Here is a 16,088-nt window from a genome sequence, read left to right on the forward strand (position 1 = left end):
GTTTTCCACCATTAGGCACATTTTACTCTTTCAAGGAGTAAATAATAGTTCCATTTCATTTTCAAAGGTTAACAAAAACCTTGAAAATGCTCCTTGAGTGTCAATTTCCTCAAAGTTGGGTTAACTACCCTTCTAATTGGAGTTGACACTTTCTAACCCATTTATGGGATAGAGAAGATGCTTTTAGGAACCCAACACCTATTGGTGCTTCTTGGATGCTCTAGGTACTCACTAGGGATAACTTCCCTAGATACCTTCCTAGTGACCTTGTTGGGCTTCTTAGAAGCCTTGGTCACATTTTCTAGGTCAACCCTAGGGATAGCCTCCCTTGTGACCTTGTTAGTGACTTTCTTAGACTTCTTAGAAGTCTTAGTCACTTTGGTTGCAAAAATACTCTTAGGGATGACTTCCCTAGTATTCTTGACTTGACCACTAAACGTAGGGTTTGTTCCATAACTATATGGAACCCTATGATAACTAGGCACATCCTTCTTAGCCTTTGGTTTGTATCCCAAACCTCTATGGCTATTTGATGGCTTTGACTTTCCTAGCCCTAGGTTTTGCTCATTTTGCCCTTTTAGGATATTTTCCATCCTTTTTAGGGTCTTTTCCATTTTATCAAGTCTTGATCTCAAGACTTGATTTTCTATCATTAAATCCTTAGAATTTGGTTTTTCATTAAGTCCATGAGCATTTTGGTTTCTAGGCTTGTATCTAAAATCCTTAGAGTTATTGCCTAGACTTTTACCTACATTCCTAACCCTAGGAGTGATAGTCTTAGCATGTAGGGCCACATGCTTTTCCTTAAAGCCCTCATGCTTTCTATTCTTATGGTAAATTGCATTAAAATGATAAAAGTTAGACCTATCATGCTTTTTACCATAATGTAAAGGAGTAGGCTCAATAAATGTTACCTTCTTCTTTACCTTGGAGGCTCCCCCTTGACTAGTGCCTCCTTGAGCCTTGACCCTCTTCTTCCCCTTGGGGCATTGACTACGATAATGCCCCTTTTGATTGCAAGAGAAGCATATAATATGCTCCTTGCTCTTCTTTGTGTTGGGGATGGCCTCCTTGGGCTTCACCTTGCCCTTTTGTGCCACTTGGCCCTTCTTCTTGGCTAATTTAGGGCACTTGCTCTTGTAGTGCCCATGTTCCCTACATTCAAAGCATATAATATGATTTTTACTATTAATTGAAATATTTATACCTTTGCTTGTAGGGGTGGCATCTTTTTCTTTGGATCCGGAGGTAGAAGCTTCCTCTTGATCGGACCTTGATTCTCCTCCATTTGATTTTTCTTGACTTGTGGAGGTAGAAGCTTCTTCCTCCTCTTCTTCTCTTGACCCGGATGTAGAAGCTTCTCCTTCTTCTTGATCCGGTGTCACCAAGGATTGCTCCCCCTCAATCCTAGAGGTGGAGGCTTCATCATCTTGAATATGAAACAAGGAGTATGCTCCCTCCTTGTTCCCTTCGTTGCATTCCCTTGAGGATGAAGCTTCTTGGATTTCCTCTTCTTCTGAGGTTGAGCATCTCTCAACCTCGGAATCCTCCTCTTGGTCTTGCTCCAAAGAGTCACCTCTCTGGATTCTTCATGATCTTGTACAGTGGAGGGGATCTCTTCATGAAGCTTGGCCAATTTGCTCCATAGCTCCTTTGCATCTTCAAACTCTCCAATTTTGCAAAGGATGGTGCTTGGCAATAAATTGACCAAAAGCTTGGTCACTTTGTCATTTGCCTCGCACCTTTGGGCTTGCTCCGGGCTCCATTTGCTTTTCTTTAGAACTTTGCCCTTTGAATTTCTTGGAGCCTTGAAGCCTTCCATTAGAGCAAACCATTGCTCTATCTCCATCATAAGAAAATTTTCGATTCTTGATTTCCAAGAATCGAAACTCGTAGAAGTGTATGGTGGAGCCACCCTTGTGTCAAATCCAAGCCCATCTTGGAATTGCATCTTGAAGTTGAGCTTGATAAAGTCTTGAACTTGAAGAATTTGCTCCAACTTCTTCACCCTCTAGCTTTTCTTGATATGCTTGACCCTTCCGGCGATGATTCCGGTGAAGAGCGGCCTCGCTCTGATACCACTTGTTAGGACCAAAAGTAGCTAGAGGGGGGGTGAATAGCTCGCTCGGTGCGCTTCGTTGCTTGGCGTTGCTTGTTTCTTCTTGGATGTGCAGCGGAAAATACATAAACAAACACAAAACGCTAACACTAGGATTTTACTTGGTATCCACCTCACAAGAGGTGACTAATCCAAGGATCCACACCAACGCACACACCCTCCACTATGAATAACACTCCTTTATGGTAACTACCAAAGGCGGAGAAGCCCTACAACACTCTCAATACAAGAAGAAGAAAGGGAAATACAAGTTAAGCAAAAGCTTACAAGATGTGCAGTAAAAACCCTAACCCTAACTTCTTCCTCTTGCAATAGATCCGCCTCTTGACTTGGAAAGCCTCCAAGAACCTTCAAGAACTGGCGATCACGTGCTTGTAGAGAGTTGTGGAGAAGGTGAAGAGCTGGAATGAATCGGTGAAGTTCTGCTGATCGTACGCCAGCACCTATAAACGACGCCAGCGGTCGGATCCCGATCGATTCAAATGTTCCGAATCGATCGGGAGGCTTTGGATCGATCCACGGATCGATCCAGCGCCTATCACGCTGGATCGATCCACGGATCGATCCACGCTTATCGCGCGAAGCATCGCCCGATCGATCGGCTGATCGATCGAGACCTCGATCGATCCACGGATCGATCCGAGGCTCGACCAGGAAGATCTGGATCGATCCACCGGTCGATCCACATCTGGATCGATCCACGGATCGATCCGACTTGGTTTTTGCCCAAAACCAAGTCCCAAACCTCCCTAACCAACATCCGGTCAACCTTGACCTGTTGGTACATTATGCCTAGCATCCGTCAACCCTTGACCTGCCAGACTCCCCACCAAGTGTCCGTCAATCCTTTGACCCACTTGGACTTTTACTCGTGCCAAGTATCCGGTCACCCTTGACCTACTTGGACTTCCCACACCAGGTGTCCGATCATCCTTGATCCATCTGGATTTCCTTCCTTGCCAAGTATCCAGCCAATCCTTTGACCTACTTGGACTTCCAAACACCAGATGTCCGATCATCCTTGATCCATCTGGATTTCCTTTGTCTGGCTTCACTCACCAGGACTTTCACCTAGCTTCACTCACTAGGGTTTTCCATCTGTCTAGCTTCACTCACTAGGACTTTCACCTGGCTTCACTCACCAGGATTTCCTTCTGCCTAGCTTCACTCACTAGGACTTTCACCTGGCTTTACTCACCAGGATTTTCACCTAGCTTCACTCACTAGGGTTTTCCATCTGCCTAGCTTCACTCACTAGGACTTTCACCTGGCTTCACTCACCAGGATTTCCTTCTGCCTAGCTTCACTCACTAGGACTTTCACCTGGCTTCACTCACCAGAATTTCCTTCTGCCTAGCTTCACTCACTAGGACTTCCTTCTGCCTAACTTGCCAGTTAGGACTTCCCAGTCAAGTATCCGGTCAACCTTGACCTACTTGACTCTTCTTCGATCAATATCTTATTGTCAAACATCTAAACCCAAACCAAGACTCAGCTTGGTTAACCAGGTCAACCTTGACCTGAGGGATGTTGCACCAACAATCTCCCCCTTTTTGATGTTTGACAATACTACAATCACACTTACAATACCACATGTAAGTTAGGCTAATCGCATAGCCTCATTCTTCATGCCACTAGGTAATGAAAGCATAAGTTAAGCTCTTCATTCTCCCCCTAAGAGGGCAAACTCCCTCTAGGTAATGAAAGCCTAACTTACTCCCTTTCACAAGCCCTTTCATTCTCCCCCTATTGGCACACATCAACCCCTTACAAAAAAACATCAACCCGTCTTTGGACACACATCAACCTATGCTCCAATTTTGGGCACACTTCAACAACTCCATTTGTTGAAGACTCTCCCCCTGAAGAGTTGCTCATCGTGATCACAATTTCACTCATTGTGATCAACTCAATATTGAAGGTCCCATACCCTTCATTATCCTTAACTTCTCCCTCAATGTTGACAAATACCCAACCTTGAGCATTTTCAACCACTTGAGTTGCCACTTGAAATGATGAGGATATCCACTCCCCATTTATCCCCATTTCAAGTTTAAATGCTCAACCTTGAGCAAGTTCACAACAGAAGGTTAACCACCTTCCAAGGTTCATGAAAAATAATTTTCATGTCTTTAAAGAGTCCCTCCCTCTAAAGACATGGTGGTAACTTCTGTCATTGCACCAACAATGACTTGGAATCCCTAAACCTTTAGGAAACCCAGATTTAGAAGTTTTGAGGTTCAAATGTTCAAAATTTGAAACAAACCTCAACCTAAACTTCAATGAAGTCTTCCTTAACCATTCCATCCTTGTTTTCAACACGAAAACACCCTTTTTATGTATACAAATGTATTTTAAGGGTTTGGAATGGTTACCTAGACTAAAATAGGTTCAAAGTGCTGAAATCAGGCTTTCCCAGCCAAAATCAGCAACTTGGATCGATTGGAGTGGGTTCCAATTGATTGAACCTTTCTGAATCGATCCACTGATCGATTCAGACTACCTGGATCGATCGGCTGATCGATCCAGCGAGCTACTGCTCGCGAGATTTGCCTTCTGAATCGATCCATGGATCGATTCAGGCACTCCAATCGATCCATGGATCGATCGGAGCTCTGATAGTTGCTGAAATTCCATTTCAGTCAACTTCAGAAACCCCTAGAAAATTCTACAAAAATCCAAAAATTATGAAATTTCGTGTAGACATTGTTTAGGGCATATATTATCAAGGAAAAATAGTTTTCTATAAAAATACATCATCTTTTCAAAGATTGACACAAACTTGAAAACTTGCAAAAACTTTAGTGTTTTCTTCAAGTTTGTGTCTAACTATTCAATGGTGATTACTATCAAAAGATAGCCTTCACCAAGGTTTTCCAAAAACATTTTAAAAACATTTTCAAAACCAATATCCCATCATGTTCCTTGGGCATAATGCACATGACTTGTACATTAGCTTTCCCAATGATGGGAAAACACATAACTATGTGTTTTGATGAACCTAAAACTCAAAAGAATGCACTAAATCAACATCTTGAGTTTTGTTCATCTTCCTAACATCTCACTTGTATCTAATGTGCACTAAAACACATACAAGTCATCTTATAGTCCTTGTGAGATGTAAGATTTGGTTTTGCCCTATTCTAGGGATCATGCATATCTATCTAGGCATTTTAGATATATACTAGACATCCACCAAGGATGTCACTTGTTAATAATTGTTGTTAAATGCCTTTTGTCCTTAATTACAAGGAATTAAACTAATGCATGATAATGTTATGGCATACATCAAAATAAAATAACTTTCAAAAGAAATATTCCTATAACTACATGATGTATGCATGACATGACATGGTATTTTTGTATTTTTCATAATAAAATATGAATGCAAAAATAGTTATGATGTCATGGCATATGATGGGCAAACAATCATGACAAGATTTAGCATAAATAAAATATACCTAGATTAACTATCTAAGCATCCTTAAAATCTTGGCTAAACTTACAACTTACACCTAGATTGCCCTAAAGTGCTTCAAGAAAATACCAAAGCCTAAATTGGCATTTCTAATTCCCTTGATTAATGTATGCCAATTGAAATTAAGCGTATTCCTCAAATATTGGCAAATTTCATTTTTCCACAAAAGTAGCACTTTTAAATTTAAGGCCCGGATTGCCTTAAATTTCCTAAGAACATACCAAAATCCCAACTTGGTAGTTCTCAAGATTTTCCTAATTTGTGCCATTTTAAGATAAAATCAGTTTTCCACCATTAGGCACATTTTACTCTTTCAAGGAGTAAATAATAGTTCCATTTCATTTTCAAAGGTTAACAAAAACCTTGAAAATGCTCCTTGAGTGTCAATTTCCTCAAAGTTGGGTTAACTACCCTTCTAATTGGAGTTGACACTTTCTAACCCATTTATGGGATAGAGAAGATGCTCTTAGGAACCCAACACCTATTGGTGCTTCTTGGATGCTCTAGGTACTCACTAGGGATAACTTCCCTAGATACCTTCCTAGTGACCTTGTTGGGCTTCTTAGAAGCCTTGGTCACATTTTCTAGGTCAACCCTAGGGATAGCCTCCCTTGTGACCTTGTTAGTGACTTTCTTAGACTTCTTAGAAGTCTTAGTCACTTTGGTTGCAAAAATACTCTTAGGGATGACTTCCCTAGTATTCTTGACTTGACCACTAAACCTAGGGTTTGTTCCATAACTATATGGAACCCTATGATAATTAGGCACATCCTTCTTAGCCTTTGGTTTGTATCCCAAACCTCTATGGCTATTTGATGGCTTTGACTTTCCTAGCCCTAGGTTTTGCTCATTTTGCCCTTTTAGGATATTTTCCATCCTTTTTAGGGTCTTTTCCATTTTATCAAGTCTTGATCTCAAGACTTGATTTTCTATCATTAAATCCTTAGAATTTGGTTTTTCATTAAGTCCATGAGCATTTTGGTTTCTAGGCTTGTATCTAAAATCCTTAGAGTTATTGCCTAGACTTTTACCTACATTCCTAACCCTAGGAGTGATAGTCTTAGCATGTAGGGCCACATGCTTTTCCTTAAAGCCCTCATGCTTTCTATTCTTATGGTAAATTGCATTAAAATGATAAAAGTTAGACCTATCATGCTTTTTACCATAATGTAAAGGAGTAGGCTCAATAAATGTTACCTTCTTCTTTACCTTGGAGGCTCCCCCTTGACTAGTGCCTCCTTGAGCCTTGACCCTCTTCTTCCCCTTGGGGCATTGACTACGATAATGCCCTTTGATTGCAAGAGAAGCATATAATATGCTCCTTGCTCTTCTTTGTGTTGGGGATGGCCTCCTTGGGCTTCACCTTGCCCTTTTGTGCCACTTGGCCCTTCTTCTTGGCTAATTTAGGGCACTTGCTCTTGTAGTGCCCATGTTCCCTACATTCAAAGCATATAATATGATTTTTACTATTAATTGAAATATTTATACCTTTGCTTGTAGGGGTGGCATCTTTTTCTTTGGATCCGGAGGTAGAAGCTTCCTCTTGATCGGACCTTGATTCTCCTCCATTTGATTTTTCTTGACTTGTGGAGGTAGAAGCTTCTTCCTCCTCTTCTTCTCTTGACCCGGATGTAGAAGCTTCTCCTTCTTCTTGATCCGGTGTCACCAAGGATTGCTCCCCCTCAATCCTAGAGGTGGAGGCTTCATCATCTTGAATATGAAACAAGGAGTATGCTCCCTCCTTGTTCCCTTCGTTGCATTCCCTTGAGGATGAAGCTTCTTGGATTTCCTCTTCTTCGGAGGTTGAGCATCTCTCAACCTCGGAATCCTCCTCTTGGTCTTGCTCCAAAGAGTCACCCTCTCTGGATTCTTCATGATCTTGTACAGTGGAGGGGATCTCTTCATGAAGCTTGGCCAATTTGCTCCATAGCTCTTTTGCATCTTCAAACTCTCCAATTTTGTAAAGGATGGTGCTTGGCAATAAATTGACCAAAAGCTTGGTCACTTTGTCATTTGCCTCGCACCTTTGGGCTTGCTCCGGGCTCCATTTGCTTTTCTTTAGAACTTTGCCCTTTGAATTTCTTGGAGCCTTGAAGCCTTCCATTAGAGCAAACCATTGCTCTATCTCCATCATAAGAAAATTTTCGATTCTTGATTTCCAAGAATCGAAACTCGTAGAAGTGTATGGTGGAGCCACCCTTGTGTCAAATCCAAGCCCATCTTGGAATTGCATCTTGAAGTTGAGCTTGATAAAGTCTTGAACTTGAAGAATTTGCTCCAACTTCTTCACCCTCTAGCTTTTCTTGATATGCTTGACCCTTCCGGCGATGATTCCGGTGAAGAGCGGCCTTGCTCTGATACCACTTGTTAGGACCAAAAGTAGCTAGAGGCGCGTTCGCTCGGTGCGCTTCGTTGCTTGGCGTTGCTTGTTTCTTCTTGGATGTGCAGCGGAAAATACAGAAACAAACACAAAACGCTAACACTAGGATTTTACTTGGTATCCACCTCACAAGAGGTGACTAATCCAAGAATCCACACCAACGCACACACCCTCCACTATGAATAACACTCCTTTATGGTAACTACCAAAGGCGGAGAAGCCCTACAACACTCTCAATACAAGAAGAAGAAAGGAAATACAAGTTAAGCAAAAGCTTACAAGATGTGCAAGAAAACCCTAACCCTAACTTCTTCCTCTTGCAATAGATCCGCCTCTTGACTTGGAAAGCTCCAAGAACCTTCAAGAACTGGCGATCACGTGCTTGTAGAGAGCTGTGGAGAAGTGGTGAAGAGCTGGAATGAATCGGTGAAGTTCTGCCGCAGGCACCTGCGGCCTTTAACGACGCTAACGGTCGGATCCCGATCGATTCAAATGTTCCGAATCCGTGGAGGCTTTGGATCGATCCACGGATCGATCCGTGGATCGATCCAGGCGCTGGATCGATCCACGGATCGATCCAGCCCTTATCGCGGGCGATCCCCGATCGATCGAGATCCTCGATCGATCCACGGATCGATCCGGGCTCGCTGGGGAAGAACTGAAGTGGATTCAGCTGATCTACCTCGGATCGATCCACGGATCGATCCAAAGACTTGGTTTTGCCCAAAACCAAGTCCCAAACCTCTAACCAACATCCGTCAACCTTGACTGTTGGTACATCATGCCTAGCATCCGTCACCCTTGACCTGCCAGACTTCCCACCAAGTGTCCGTCAATCCATTTGACCCACTTGGACTTTTTACGTCGTGCCAAGTATCCGTCACCCTTGACCTACTTGGACTTCCCAACACCGATGTCCGATCATCCTTGATCCATCCGATTTCCTTCCTGCCAAGTATCCACCAACCTTTCGACCTACTTGGACTTCCAAACACCGATGTCCGATCATCCTCGATCCATCTGGATTTCCTGTCCGGCTTCACTCACCAGAACTTTCACCTAGCTTCACTCACTAGGGTTTTCCATCTGCCTAGCTTCACTCACTAGGACTTTCACCTGGCTTCACTCACCAGGATTTCCTTCTGCCTAGCTTCACTCACTAGGACTTTCACCTGGCTTTACTCACCAGGATTTTCACCTAGCTTCACTCACTAGGGTTTTCCATCTGCCTAGCTTCACTCACTAGGACTTTCACCTGGCTTCACTCACCAGGATTTCCTTCTGCCTAGCTTCACTCACTAGGACTTTCACCTGGCTTCACTCACCAGGATTTCCTTGTGCCTAGCTTCACTCACTAGGACTTCCTTCTGCCTAACTTGCCAGTTAGGACTTCCCAGTCAAGTATCCGGTCAACCTTGACCTACTTGCCTCTTCTTCGATCAATATCTTATTGTCAAACATCTAAACCCAAACCAAGACTCAGCTTGGTTAACCAGGTCAACCTTGACCTGAGGGATGTTGCACCAACAGTACTTACTATCAAGGTTCATCTCCAAATCGTCCAACCAGAGTCACCCATTCTTCAAGATACTATGTCGAGCGACTAAGTTCCAGTGGGACGTGGAATGCGACAAGGCATTGGAAGAGGTCAAGAAGTACCTTACCTCCTTGCCTGTATAGGCCAAGCCCATCGTTGGCGAGCTACTATGGATTTACTTGTCATCCATCGAGTATGAGGTCAGCTCAGCTTTAGTGTGTCAGAATGGCTCCGAGCAACAACATGTATATTTTCTGAGTCATATATTAAAAGATATAGAGTCCTGCTACACTAGTCTTGAAAAATTAGCATACACACTAGTACTCACCGCTCGGAGGTTCCGTCCGTACTTCCTATCACATCCGATCGTCGTGATAACCAATAGCGCCTTGGGGAGAGTCCTTCTTAACCCAGAAGCATCAAGATGACTGATCAAATGGACAACCAAGCTGAGCGAGTTCGATATACAATATCAGCCTCGGACGACGATCAAGGCCCATACCTTAGTTGATTTTGTCACTGAGGTCCAGAAAGCCGAGCTGAACGCTACTTGAAAAATATATGTAGACAGATCGTCCACTCGGCAAGGCAGTGGGATTGACATTCTTTTGATTTCACCATGGGAGGACAGGATGCAATTGTTCGTACGACTAAAATATTGGGCTATAAATAATGAAGTCGAGTACGAGGCCCTGATAGTCGGCTTGCAGGTGGCTCGGCATGTCGGAGCTGCAAAACTCTTCATCCACTCGGATTCTCAGCTGGCTGCTCAGCAGCTATTGGGGGCATTCGAAATAAGTAGCTCCTAACTCAGGCTACATGCAGAAGCCTTCGAGAAGTTGAAGGCAAACTTCCAAGAAGTTGTTATACAAAAGATCTCTTGATTAGACAACCAGGCCGCAGACAAGCTGGCTAAGTTATCCAGTTCATTATCGCTGGTCATAATAAGTCAATCGATTAAGTAGTTCTCACCGGCGGCACACATTGATAGGATGGAAGAAATAACCTTTTCGAGTGACTAGAGGACCCCATTGATAGAGTTTCTCCAATCGGGTAGCACTCTAGCCGATCAGGAAGAAGCTCGCTTGTTGAAAAAGAGGGACGAGCAGTTCACTCTAATCGACAACCAGGTATATAAAAGAGCTTTCTCAAGACCGTTGCTCAAGTGCTTCGGGTTAGAGGACATCAAATATATCTTGAGGGAGGTTCATCAAGGCTCCTACGGAAGTCACCCGGACGGTAGATCGCTGGACGAAAGATCCTGCTGGCAGGATATTTTTGGACCACCTTGCAGTAGATGAAGGCATCTACAATGTCTTGTCCGTTCGACCAATGAGGTATGGATATCATTGGACCATTCCCAATGGCGATCGGTCAGCACAGATTTCTACTTGTCGCAGTAGACTACTTCTCAAAGTGGGTGGAGGTCTAGCCGCTAGCTAAGATAATCGAACATATGGTCATTAAGTTCATATGGCAGAATATCCTATGTCGGTTCAACATCCCTCACTGGCTCATCTCGAATAATGGGAGGTAGTTCGCCGGACGAAGACTCAAGGAGTAGTGCGAGGGCTACGACATTGCTCAGTTTTTCACCTCAGTAGCCTACCCTCAAAGCAACGGCTAGGTGGAAGTCACCAACCGAGAAATCCTTAGGGGTTTACGGGCTCAGCTCGACCATGCTGGAGGCAGCTAGGTCGATGAGCTCTTGAGCGTGTTGTGGGCCCAACGCACCACACCAAGAGAGGCGACTTACATCACACCATTCCATTTGGTGTATGGCGGTGAGGCGGTGGTTCCAGTGGAAGTTGGAGTAGAATTTGATCGGCTGCAGCTCTACGATGATGGAAACGCTGAGCAGAGGCTCATGGAGCTTGACCTGGTGGAAGAAGCGTGGGATAAGGTCGTCGTCCGGCTGATGGCGTACAGACAACGCATGAAGTGAAACTATAATCGGAGGGTGATCCCAAGGTCATTCTAGGTCAGCGATCAGGTGTGAAAAGAGTGAAGTCGGTCGGTGACGTCACCAAATTGGAGGCTCCATGGGCAGGACCTTTTAAAACCATTCAGAAGCTCCGCTTGGGAGTGTACTATTTGCAAGACGAAGATGGAAGAAAGTTTGATCGACCCCGGAGTGCAAACTATCTCTAGCCCTATAGGGCCGGGTGAGAGGTACATGGTTAACTCCTAATGTACTTGTATGAATATATGTCTTGTGGATGCAGGAAGACGACAATGAATAAAAATCTCAAGTGTGTCAGACTCTTGTGCCGCTCGGCCAAGTTAAAAGTCGAGCGACAACTATAAACCTTTATCTTCGTTAACAGTTGAGCGGCAGCGATTATGAACCCTTGTCTTCATCAACAGTCGAGTGACGACTATAAATCCTTGTCTTCGTCAACAGTCGAGCGGTGACTATAAACCCTTGTCTTCTTCAACACTCGAGTGGCGACTATAAACGCTTGTCTTTGATAACAGTTGAGCGGCGACTATAAACCCATATCTTCGTCAATAGTCGAGCAGTGACTATTAACCCTAGTCTTATTCAACAGTCGAGCGGCGACTATAAATCTGCGCCTTCAATAGCCGAACGGCGACTACAAACCCAAGTCTATGCATCAACAGTCGAATGACAGTTATAAACTCAAGTCTATGATAATAATAGCCGAGCGACGACTCTAAAACTAAGTCGGCGATGAATAAGGCCGAGTGGCTTCCTAAAGCTATAAAGTAAAGTTAACAACTCGAGTAGTGACCAAAGCAGGGATGTATCTGTTGGTGCGGTTAGCACTAACTGTTGGTGCAGGAAGCATCTGACGATCGAACCTGAGTTTTGATAAATGGAAAAGGGTTCAAAGTTAAGGTTATTTGTGGTCTAACATGCTTGAATGAGTTTGTAGGAAAGTCCTAAGTGTACTTAGGCAAAAGTCCTAGCTGCGGTTAGGCAAAGGGAAAACCCTAGGCGATGGTAACCCTAGGTCATAGGGGGTGGTAACTCTAGGAGAAAAGTCTTGGCAGGTCGAGGGCTTCGGGCAAAAATCCTAGAGTCAGGGACTTTAGGTGGAAAGTCTTAGTGTCACGAACCGGGTGGAAGACTGGACGGGTTGTGGAGCGAACGTCCAGTAGAAAGTCCTGGAGCTTAGGGCGCTGAGCAAAAGTCCAGTCAGTCTGGAGGACTGGTCTGGCAACAGGTAAACTCTCCTAAGTGGAGTAGGTGAGGATGCGTTCCTCGGTGAGGGAACAGTAGGCGTCGATTAGACATAGGGTTTCTGACTGGAAATCCTAATCAGAACCGGACAGTCCTATGGTTGTCAAATTGTTATATTAATCTTGCTATATTTGTTCTAACTCTATTTTGTAGGATATAGTTTGTATTTTGTTCTAAGATATCTTGCAGGGAATGAAAAAGTACTACAAGCCTGGATGAATAGTGTCTGAGGCGCCCTCCATGGAGATTGGAGGCGCCTCGGGTGCCTTGGCTGAAGCAGTGCAGGAAGCAGGTCGAGGGCGCCCTCCATGGAGCTTAAGGACGCCCTGGACGCTGGATGGAAGGCTCCCTCCATGGACTTGGAGGCACCCTCGGGCGGATAGGCTGCGGGTGAAGTGGAGCTTATCCACGCTGCAGATTCGGTGAGGTTGGAGGCACCCTCCATGCTATTGAGGGCGCCCTCAATGGGCTATATAAGCCTGTCTTGAGCAGCAACAAAGAACAATTCGAAATTGCAATCCGTCTTCCGTGTGCTGCTCAGAGAACTATCTGATAAAGCTACAACTCGACTCCGACGACCAGAAGCTTCAAGTTTACTAATTCATTGTTTGTCAGTATAAGTTTTTCATTTATATTGTACTTCAAATTGTAACTTTCGAATTGATAGTGATTGCCCAAAGTAAACGCTCAACGGGCGTGGGCCTTGGAGTAGGAGTCGCCACAGGCTCCGAACCAAGTAATTCCTTGGTGTGCTCATGTGGTGTTTCTTTTTATTCCACTGCGTAACGTTTACTCCGATCGATTGTTTTAAAATGACGTGAAAGCCACAAGCACTATTGACCCCTCTAGCACTTTCGATCATACAATTGGTATCGAATGGGTCGCTCGAATTGGTGAAACCACTATTCAAGCAATTTTCGTGGTAATTTTTAGTTTTTCGAAGTCGATCGGAATCGGTAAAATTGCCGCCTTCCGATCTATTTTTATCGCAATTAAAATTTTTCTTTGAAGCTGGTGCAACACCACTCGAGTTCGCACAGTTAGTTTTAATCCCGCACTACTAATCCAAGACCAAGTCTTGGAACAAAGTTTCTTGTTTTTGTTTGTGCGAGATTTTACTTCTATAATGGCCCACCAAGAAGGCTACATCACAGCCCGCCCGCCTCTCTTCTCCGGCGAGGACTTCAGCTACTGGAAGGGCCAAATGAAGTCCTACCTCCAAACCCAGTTTGAGATGTGGATGATCATCAGAACCGTCATCTAAATCCCACTCGATGGCACGGGAAAACTAGTATCATGTAAGAATTGGGACGCAAGTATAATAGAGAAGGTCGAGGCCAACGTCAAAGCAGCATGTACTCTTCAATGTGGTCTAACAAAGGAAGAGCTGAACCGAGTTGGTCCATTCTCAAGCGCGAAAGAACTATGGAGAAGTTGATCGAGCTGCACAAAGGCACCATCGATATGAAAGTAAGTAAGCGCGATCTAATTTTAAATAAGTTATATAACATAAAAATGTAGGAAGGTGAGACAGCTAGCTAACTTCATACGCGGATAAAAGATCTACTGAACAGACTCCACGAGATCAGACAAAAGATAGAGAATTGAGACGTAATAAGGTACGCATTCAATGCCTTTCCGAGGAATACTTTGTGGGCATCCATGATAAACGCTAACAAAGTATCCAAGGACCTTTCTTTAATTAGACTAGACGAGTTATTTTTCGAATTTGAATTGCACGAACAGACTAATGCACGTCCAGCCGAGAAAGGCATTGCTTTGATTGCAGGTACAAGCAGAACTCGAGAACCAAAAGCAAAGCGTAGAACTGAACCTGAGTCCGAAGACGAATCGGACTCAGAAGATGACGATGACGATGATGAGATCACAGCTGAGATCGTCAACCTAGTACGCAAACTCTACAAAAAGAAGAAATGATTCATGAAGAAGGACATCAAGCAGGCTATTCAGTTCAAGATAGTACAAGCCAGTTCTAAAGTAAAGTTCAAAGTTACCTACTACGGCTGCAACCAAAAGGGACACATCAAAGACAACTATCCGAATCAAAAGGAAGAAGAAAGCATTACAAGCAACATGGGATGAGTCTTCTTCGTAAGACTCCGATGAAGAACTCGATTTCCGAAGGGCCTAAACCCACTGTAAGTATTTCTCAATTAAGTAAACTGCATAATTTAGTTAATTACCTTATGCGTAAATTAGCCAAATCCAACTTCCGAGTCAAGTCACTCCAAAAGGAGGTAACAATCCTTAAGGAGGAGACTAAATTGAGTCTTTTGACTGAGTCAGTTCAAATTGGAAGTTCAATTCAAGTCCAACAACTTGAGGAAGAAAATTTCAATTTGAAAACTCAAGTTAAAGAACTCAAAGACACGTTGGAACAGTTCACTTTGGGTTCCAAGTATCTTAATTTCATTTTTGGAAAACAGAGAGCCGTCTACAACCAATCCGGACTTGGATTTAAGGCTAAACAAAAATACAAGTCTCATTTATCAATTATAAATAGAACAAATAGAAAAGTAGTCCAGGCATGAGTCCCCAAGTCAAACTTGATTAATCATGTTGGACTTGGACAACATTGGGTCCCCAAGGATTAAGTCCACTATCTTGATAGACACTATCGAGGCTATGATCCAGGGGGAGACAATAGAAAAATTATTTTTATAAATAGAATTGTTTGATATTTGTTTTCTTGCTCTTATTATACATTCTTAGATTAGGTTAGATAAGGACCTAGACGTAATTTACACTTGACTAGTTAGACCTAGGAGTTTCAAAAAGAAAAAAAAATTAAATATCCAATTTCTTTGAAAGGCTTTGTCTAGAAGTGGTGGATGATCCCATACCCAAGAAGGCCTAGTGCCTCGCCACAGCCTGGAAGCCAATCTTTGAAATGAATATTCAATTGACTAATTAAAAAACCTGAGTCTAACTCAAATGTAAATTAATCCTTAGATGATAACCTAAATCAAAGATGAAATTAACCATCTCACAAAAACTTATAAGGTTCCCTGATTGATAACTTAGAAAATGGTGAGATGAACCTAGGTGAAATTTAGACTTAATCTAATCAATTCATCAATCTAATCAAATTAAATAATATCAAATCAATTCAATTAATCTAATCAATTTATAAAACTAATCAATTAAGTATTTAATTAATGAATTAATCTATTAAATTACTAAATTAATCTAATAAATAATTAATTAAATTCTTAATTAACCCAAATTAATAAAACTATTCAATCTTTAACTAGTGTAATTCCAAATTAATTTAACTTAATCAAATCAACACAAACTTAAACTTAACTCAACTAATCCTAATTAAAACTAACGCAAACTCTAATT

The sequence above is a fragment of the Zingiber officinale genome, chromosome 2B, assembly GCF_018446385.1.
Source record: "Zingiber officinale cultivar Zhangliang chromosome 2B, Zo_v1.1, whole genome shotgun sequence".
NCBI classification, from domain to species: domain Eukaryota; kingdom Viridiplantae; phylum Streptophyta; class Magnoliopsida; order Zingiberales; family Zingiberaceae; genus Zingiber; species Zingiber officinale.